This window comes from Acomys minous (assembly GCF_964271855.1).
Source record: "Acomys minous genome assembly, contig: scaffold_52, whole genome shotgun sequence".
NCBI lineage: Eukaryota > Metazoa > Chordata > Mammalia > Rodentia > Muridae > Acomys > Acomys minous.
Genome location: NW_028182157.1, coordinates 546,459 through 554,370, shown reverse-complemented (window position 1 = coordinate 554,370; position 7,912 = coordinate 546,459).

Below are 7,912 nucleotides of genomic sequence, written 5' to 3'. Positions count from 1 at the left end.
ACTGGGTTTGATGAAATCAGCATTTCTCTTGCTTCCCTGTGCATAGGGAAGCTCAGTTTTAGTCACAGTAGCTCCCACAAGTGTCTCCTCAGCGTGTTCCCATTTCCTTAGAAACAGTGTATTTGCTGGGAGAAAAGTGCATTCCTGTGCCCTTTGACCGTTCAGCGAAGACATGTGTAGAAGCACAGCGCTAGCAGAAACGACCGTTTCTCGACGTTTTCTAACTCAGGGAACAAGTTGCACACTTCGCAGATGCATTTGAGCAACTTCGTAAGAAGCGGGTTTTTTGCCTAAAGAGACGTGCTTTAGAACGCGCTAGTTTTGCCTATTTGCTCAGTAGTACAGATTCTGAGTATGTAACTGGGTTTGATGAAATCAGCATTTCTCTTGTTTCCCTGTGCGTAGGGAAGGTCAGTTTTAGTCACAGTAGCTCCCACAAGTGTCTCCTCGGCGAGTTCCCATTTCCTTAGAAACAGTGTATTTGCTGGGAGAAAAGTGCATTCCTGTGCCCTTTCACCGTTCAGCGAAGACATGTGTAGAAGCACAGCGCTAGCAGAAACGACCGTTTCTCGACGTTTTCTAGCTCAGGGAACAAGTTGCACACTTCGCAGATGCCTTTGAGCAACTTTGTAAGAATCGGGTTTTTTGCCTAAAGAGACGTGCTTTAGAACGCGCTAGTTTTGCCTATTTGCACAGTAGTACAGATTCTGAGTATGTAACTGGGTTTGATAAAATCAGCATTTCTCTTTCTTCCCTGTGCGTAGAGAAGCTCAGTTTTAGTCACAGTATCTCCCACAAGTGTCTTCTCAGCGTGTTCCCATTTCCTTAGAAACAGTGTATTTGCTGGGAGAAAAGTGCATTCCTGTGCCCTTTCACCGTTCAGCAAAGACATGTGTAGAAGCACAGCGCTAGCAGAAACGACCGTTTCTCGACGTTTTCTAACTCAGGGAACAAGTTGCACACTTCGCAGATGCATTTGAGCAACTTCGTGAGAAGCGGGTTTTTTCCCTAAAGAGACGTGCTTTATAACGCGCTAGTTTTGCCTATTTGCGCAGTAGTACAGATTCTGAGTATGTAACTGGGTTTGATGAAATCAGCATTTCTCTTGCTTCCCTGTGCGTAGGGAAGCTCAGTTTTAGTCACAGTAGCTCCCACAAGTGTCTCCTCAGCGTGTTCCCATTTCCTTAGAAACATTGTATTTGCTGGGAGAAAAGTGCATTCCTGTGCCCTTTGACCGTTCAGCGAAGACATGTGTAGAAGCACAGCGCTAGCAGAAACGACCGTTTCTCGACGTTTTCTAACTCAGGGAACAAGTTGCACACTTCGCAGATGCATTTGAGCAACTTCGTAAGAAGCGGGTTTTTTCCCTAAAGAGACGTGCTTTAGAACGCGCTAGTTTTGCCTATTTGCACAGTAGTACAGATTCTGAGTATGTAACTGGGTTTGATGAAATCAGCATTTCTCTTGCTTCCCTGTGCGTAGGGAAGCTCAGTTTTAGTCACAGTAGCTCCCACAAGTGTCTCCTCGGCGTGATCCCATTTCCTTAGAAACATTGTATTTGCTGGGAGAAAAGTGCATTCCTGTGCCCTTTCACCGTTCAGCGAAGACATGTGTAAAAGCACAGCGCTAGCAGAAATGACCGTTTCTCGACGTTTTCTAACTCATGGAACAAGTTGCACACTTCGCAGATGCATTTGAGCAACTTCGTAAGAAGCGGGTTTTTTCCCTAAAGAGACGTGCTTTAGAACGCGCTAGTTTTGCCTATTTGCGCAGTAGTACAGATTCTGAGTATGTAACTGGGTTTGATGAAATCAGCATTTCTCTTGTTTCCCTGTGTGTAGGGAAGCTCAGTTTTAGTCACAGTAGCTCCCACAAGTGTCTCCTCGGCGAGTTCCCATTTCCTTAGAAACAGTGTATTTGCTGGGAGAAAAGTGCATTCCTGTGCCCTTTGACCGTTCAGCGAAGACATGTGTAGAAGCACAGCGCTAGCAGAAACGACCGTTTCTCGACGTTTTCTAACTCAGGGAACAAGTTGCACACTTCGCAGATGCATTTGAGCAACTTCGTAAGAAGCGGGTTTTCTGCCTAAAGAGACGTGCTTTAGAACGCGCTAGTTTTGCCTATTTGCGCAGTAGTACAGATTCTGAGTATGTAACTGGGTTTGATGAAATCAGCATTTCTCTTGCTTCCCTGTGCGTAGGGAAGCTCAGTTTTAGTCACAGTAGCTCCCACAAGTGTCTCCTCAGCGTGTTCCCATTTCCTTAGAAACAGTGTATTTGCTGGGAGAAAAGTGCATTCCTGTGCCCTTTCACCGTTCAGCAAAGACATGTGTAGAAGCACAGCGCTAGCAGAAATGACCGTTTCTCGACGTTTTCTAACTCAGGGAACAAGTTGCACACTTCGCAGATGCATTTGAGCAACTTCGTAAGAAGCGGGTTTTTTGCCTAAAGAGACGTGCTTTAGAACGCGCTAGTTTTGCCTATTTGCGCAGTAGTACAGATTCTGAGTATGTAACTGGGTTTGATGAAATCAGCATTTCTCTTGTTTCCCTGTGCGTAGGGAAGCTCAGTTTTAGTCACAGTAGCTCCCACAAGTGTCTCCTCGGCGAGTTCCCATTTCCTTAGAAACATTGTATTTGCTGGGAGAAAAGTGCATTCCTGTGCCCTTTCACCGTTCAGCGCAGACATGTGTAGAAGCACAGCGCTAGCAGAAACGACCGTTTCTCGACGTTTTCTAACTCAGGGAACAAGTTGCACACTTCGCAGATGCATTTGAGCAACTTTGTAAGAAGCGGGTTTTTTGCCTAAAAAGACGTGCTTTAGAACGCGCTAGTTTTGCCTATTTGCGCAGTAGTACAGATTCTGAGTATGTAACTGGATTTGATGAAATCAGCATTTCTCTTGCTTCCCTGTGCGTAGGGAAGCTCAGTTTTAGTCACAGTAGCTCCCACAAGTGTCTCCTCGGCGTGATCCCATTTCCTTAGAAACATTGTATTTGCTGGGAGAAAAGTGCATTCCTGTGCCCTTTCACCGTTCAGCGAAGACATGTGTAGAAGCACAGCGCTAGCAGAAACGACCGATTCTCGACGTTTTCTAACTCAGGGAACAAGTTGCACACTTCGCAGATGCATTTGAGCAACTTCGTAAGAAGCGGGTTTTTTGCCTAAAGAGACGTGCTTTAGAACGCGCTAGTTTTGCCTATTTGCGCAGTAGTACAGATTCTGAGTATGTAACTGGGTTTGATGAAATCAGCATTTCTCTTGCTTCCCTGTGTGTAGGGAAGCTCAGTTTTAGTCACAGTAGCTCCCACAAGTGTCTCCTCAGCGTCTTCCCATTTCCTTAGAAACAGTGTATTTGCTGGGAGAAAAGTGCATTCCTGTGCCCTTTCACCGTTCAGCAAAGACATGTGTAGAAGCACAACGCTAGCAGAAACGACCGTTTCTCGACGTTTTCTAACTCAGGGAACAAGTTGCACACTTCGCAGATGCATTTGAGCAACTTCGTAAGATCCTAGTTTTTTGCCTAAAGAGACGTGCATTAGAACGCGCTAGTTTTGCCTATTTGCGCAGTAGTACAGATTCTGAGTATGTAATTGGGTTTGATGAAATCAGCATTTCTCTTGTTTCCCTGTGCGTAGGGAAGCTCAGTTTTAGTCACAGTAGCTCCCACAAGTGTCTCCTCGGCGAGTTCCCATTTCCTTAGAAACAGTGTATTTGCTGGGAGAAAAGTGCATTCCTGTGCCCTTTCACCGTTCAGCGAAGACATGTGTAGAAGCACAGCGCTAGCAGAAACGACCGTTTCTCGACGTTTTCTAGCTCAGGGAACAAGTTGCACACTTCGCAGATGCATTTGAGCAACTTCGTAAGAAGCGGGTTTTTTGCCTAAAGAGACGTGCTTTAGAACGCGCTAGTTTTGCCTATTTGCGCAGTAGTACAGATTCTGAGTATGTAACTGGGTTTGATGAAATCAGCATTTCCCTTGCTTTACTGTGCGTAGGGAAGCTCAGTTTTAGTCACAGTAGCTCCCACAAGTGTCTCCTCGGCGTGATCCCATTTCCTTAGAAACATTGTATTTGCTGGGAGAAAAGTGCATTCCTGTGCCCTTTCACCGTTCAGTGAAGACATGTGTAGAAGCACAGCGCTAGCAGAAACGACCGTTTCTCGACGTTTTCTAACTCAGGGAACAAGTTGCACACTTCGCAGGTGCATTTGAGCAACTTCGTAAGAAGCGGGTTTTTTGCCTAAAGAGACGTGCTTTAGAACGCGCTAGTTTTGCCTATTTGCGCAGTAGTACAGATTCTGAGTATGTAACTGGGTTTGATGAAATCAGCATTTCTCTTGCTTCCCTGTGCGTAGGGAAGCTCAGTTTTAGTCACAGTAGCTCCCACAAGTGTCTCCTCAGCGTGTTCCCATTTCCTTAGAAACAGTGTATTTGCTGGGAGAAAAGTGCATTCCTGTGCCCTTTCACCGTTCAGCGAAGACATGTGTAGAAGCACAGCGCTAGCAGAAACGACCGCTTCTCGACGTTTTCTAACTCAGGGAACAAGTTGCACACTTCGCAGATGCATTTGAGCAACTTCGTAAGAAGCAGGTTTTTTCCGTAAAGAGACGTGCTTTAGAACACGCTAGTTTTGCCTATTTGCACAGTAGTACAGATTCTGAGTATGTAACTGGGTTTGATGAAATCAGCATTTCTCTTGTTTCCCTGTGCGTAGGGAAGGTCAGTTTTAGTCACAGTAGCTCCCACAAGTGTCTCCTCGGCGAGTTCCCATTTCCTTAGAAACAGTGTATTTGCTGGGAGAAAAGTGCATTCCTGTGCCCTTTCACCGTTCAGCGAAGACATGTGTAGAAGCACAGCGCTAGCAGAAACGACCGTTTCTCGACGTTTTCTAACTCAGGGAACAAGTTGCACACTTTGCAGATGCATTTGAGCAACTTCGTAAGAAGCGGGTTTTTTGCCTAAAGAGACGTGCTTTAGAACGCGCTAGTTTTGCCTATTTGCGCAGTAGTACAGATTCTGAGTATATAACTGGGTTTGATGAAATCAGCATTTCTCTTGCTTCCCTGTGCATAGGGAAGCTCAGTTTTAGTCACAGTAGCTCCCACAAGTGTCTCCTCAGCGTGTTCCCATTTCCTTAGAAACAGTGTATTTGCTGGGAGAAAAGTGCATTCCTGTGCCCTTTGACCGTTCAGCGAAGACATGTGTAGAAGCACAGCGCTAGCAGAAACGACCGTTTCTCGACGTTTTCTAACTCAGGGAACAAGTTGCACACTTCGCAGATGCATTTGAGCAACTTCGTAAGAAGCGGGTTTTTTGCCTAAAGAGACGTGCTTTAGAACGCGCTAGTTTTGCCTATTTGCGCAGTAGTACAGATTCTGAGTATGTAACTGGGTTTGATGAAATCAGCATTTCTCTTGTTTCCCTGTGCGTAGGGAAGGTCAGTTTTAGTCACAGTAGCTCCCACAAGTGTCTCCTCGGCGAGTTCCCATTTCCTTAGAAACAATGTATTTGCTGGGAGAAAAGTGCATTCCTGTGCCCTTTCACCGTTCAGCGAAGACATGTGTAGAAGCACAGCGCTAGCAGAAACGACCGTTTCTCGACGTTTTCTAGCTCAGGGAACAAGTTGCACACTTCGCAGATGCCTTTGAGCAACTTTGTAAGAATCGGGTTTTTTGCCTAAAGACACGTGCTTTAGAACGCGCTAGTTTTGCCTATTTGCACAGTAGTACAGATTCTGAGTATGTAACTGGGTTTGATAAAATCAGCATTTCTCTTTCTTCCCTGTGCGTAGAGAAGCTCAGTTTTAGTCACAGTATCTCCCACAAGTGTCTTCTCAGCGTGTTCCCATTTCCTTAGAAACAGTGTATTTGCTGGGAGAAAAGTGCATTCCTGTGCCCTTTCACCGTTCAGCAAAGACATGTGTAGAAGCACAGCGCTAGCAGAAACGACCGTTTCTCGACGTTTTCTAACTCAGGGAACAAGTTGCACACTTCGCAGATGCATTTGAGCAACTTCGTGAGAAGCGGGTTTTTTCCCTAAAGAGACGTGCTTTAGAACGCGCTAGTTTTGCCTATTTGCGCAGTAGTACAGATTCTGAGTATGTAACTGGGTTTGATGAAATCAGCATTTCTCTTGCTTCCCTGTGCGTAGGGAAGCTCAGTTTTAGTCACAGTAGCTCCCACAAGTGTCTCCTCAGCGTGTTCCCATTTCCTTAGAAACATTGTATTTGCTGGGAGAAAAGTGCATTCCTGTGCCCTTTGACCGTTCAGCGAAGACATGTGTAGAAGCACAGCGCTAGCAGAAACGACCGTTTCTCGACGTTTTCTAACTCAGGGAACAAGTTGCACACTTCGCAGATGCATTTGAGCAACTTCGTAAGAAGCGGGTTTTTTCCCTAAAGAGACGTGCTTTAGAACGCGCTAGTTTTGCCTATTTGCACAGTAGTACAGATTCTGAGTATGTAACTGGGTTTGATGAAATCAGCATTTCTCTTGCTTCCCTGTGCGTAGGGAAGCTCAGTTTTAGTCACAGTAGCTCCCACAAGTGTCTCCTCGGCGAGTTCCCATTTCCTTAGAAACAGTGTATTTGCTGGGAGAAAAGTGCATTCCTGTGCCCTTTGACCGTTCAGCGAAGACATGTGTAGAAGCACAGCGCTAGCAGAAACGACCGTTTCTCGACGTTTTCTAACTCAGGGAACAAGTTGCACACTTCGCAGATGCATTTGAGCAACTTCGTAAGAAGCGGGTTTTCTGCCTAAAGAGACGTGCTTTAGAACGCGCTAGTTTTGCCTATTTGCGCAGTAGTACAGATTCTGAGTATGTAACTGGGTTTGATGAAATCAGCATTTCTCTTGCTTCCCTGTGCGTAGGGAAGCTCAGTTTTAGTCACAGTAGCTCCCACAAGTGTCTCCTCAGCGTGTTCCCATTTCCTTAGAAACAGTGTATTTGCTGGGAGAAAAGTGCATTCCTGTGCCCTTTCACCGTTCAGCAAAGACATGTGTAGAAGCACAGCGCTAGCAGAAATGACCGTTTCTCGACGTTTTCTAACTCAGGGAACAAGTTGCACACTTCGCAGATGCATTTGAGCAACTTCGTAAGAAGCGGGTTTTTTGCCTAAAGAGACGTGCTTTAGAACGCGCTAGTTTTGCCTATTTGCGCAGTAGTACAGATTCTGAGTATGTAACTGGGTTTGATGAAATCAGCATTTCTCTTGTTTCCCTGTGCGTAGGGAAGCTCAGTTTTAGTCACAGTAGCTCCCACAAGTGTCTCCTCGGCGAGTTCCCATTTCCTTAGAAACATTGTATTTGCTGGGAGAAAAGTGCATTCCTGTGCCCTTTCACCGTTCAGCGCAGACATGTGTAGAAGCACAGCGCTAGCAGAAACGACCGTTTCTCGACGTTTTCTAACTCAGGGAACAAGTTGCACACTTCGCAGATGCATTTGAGCAACTTTGTAAGAAGCGGGTTTTTTGCCTAAAAAGACGTGCTTTAGAACGCGCTAGTTTTGCCTATTTGCGCAGTAGTACAGATTCTGAGTATGTAACTGGGTTTGATGAAATCAGCATTTCTCTTGCTTCCCTGTGTGTAGGGAAGCTCAGTTTTAGTCACAGTAGCTCCCACAAGTGTCTCCTCAGCGTGTTCCCATTTCCTTAGAAACAGTGTATTTGCAGGGAGAAAAGTGCATTCCTGTGCCCTTTGACCGTTCAGCAAAGACATGTGTAGAAGCACAGCGCTAGCAGAAACGACCGTCTCTCGACGTTTTCTAACTCAGGGAACAAGTTGCACACTTCGAAGATGCATTTGAGCCACTTCGTAAGAAGCGGATTTTTTGCCTAAAGAGACGTGCTTTAGAACGCGCTAGTTTTGCCTATTTGCGCAGTAGTACAGATTCTGAGTATGTAACTGGGCTTGATGA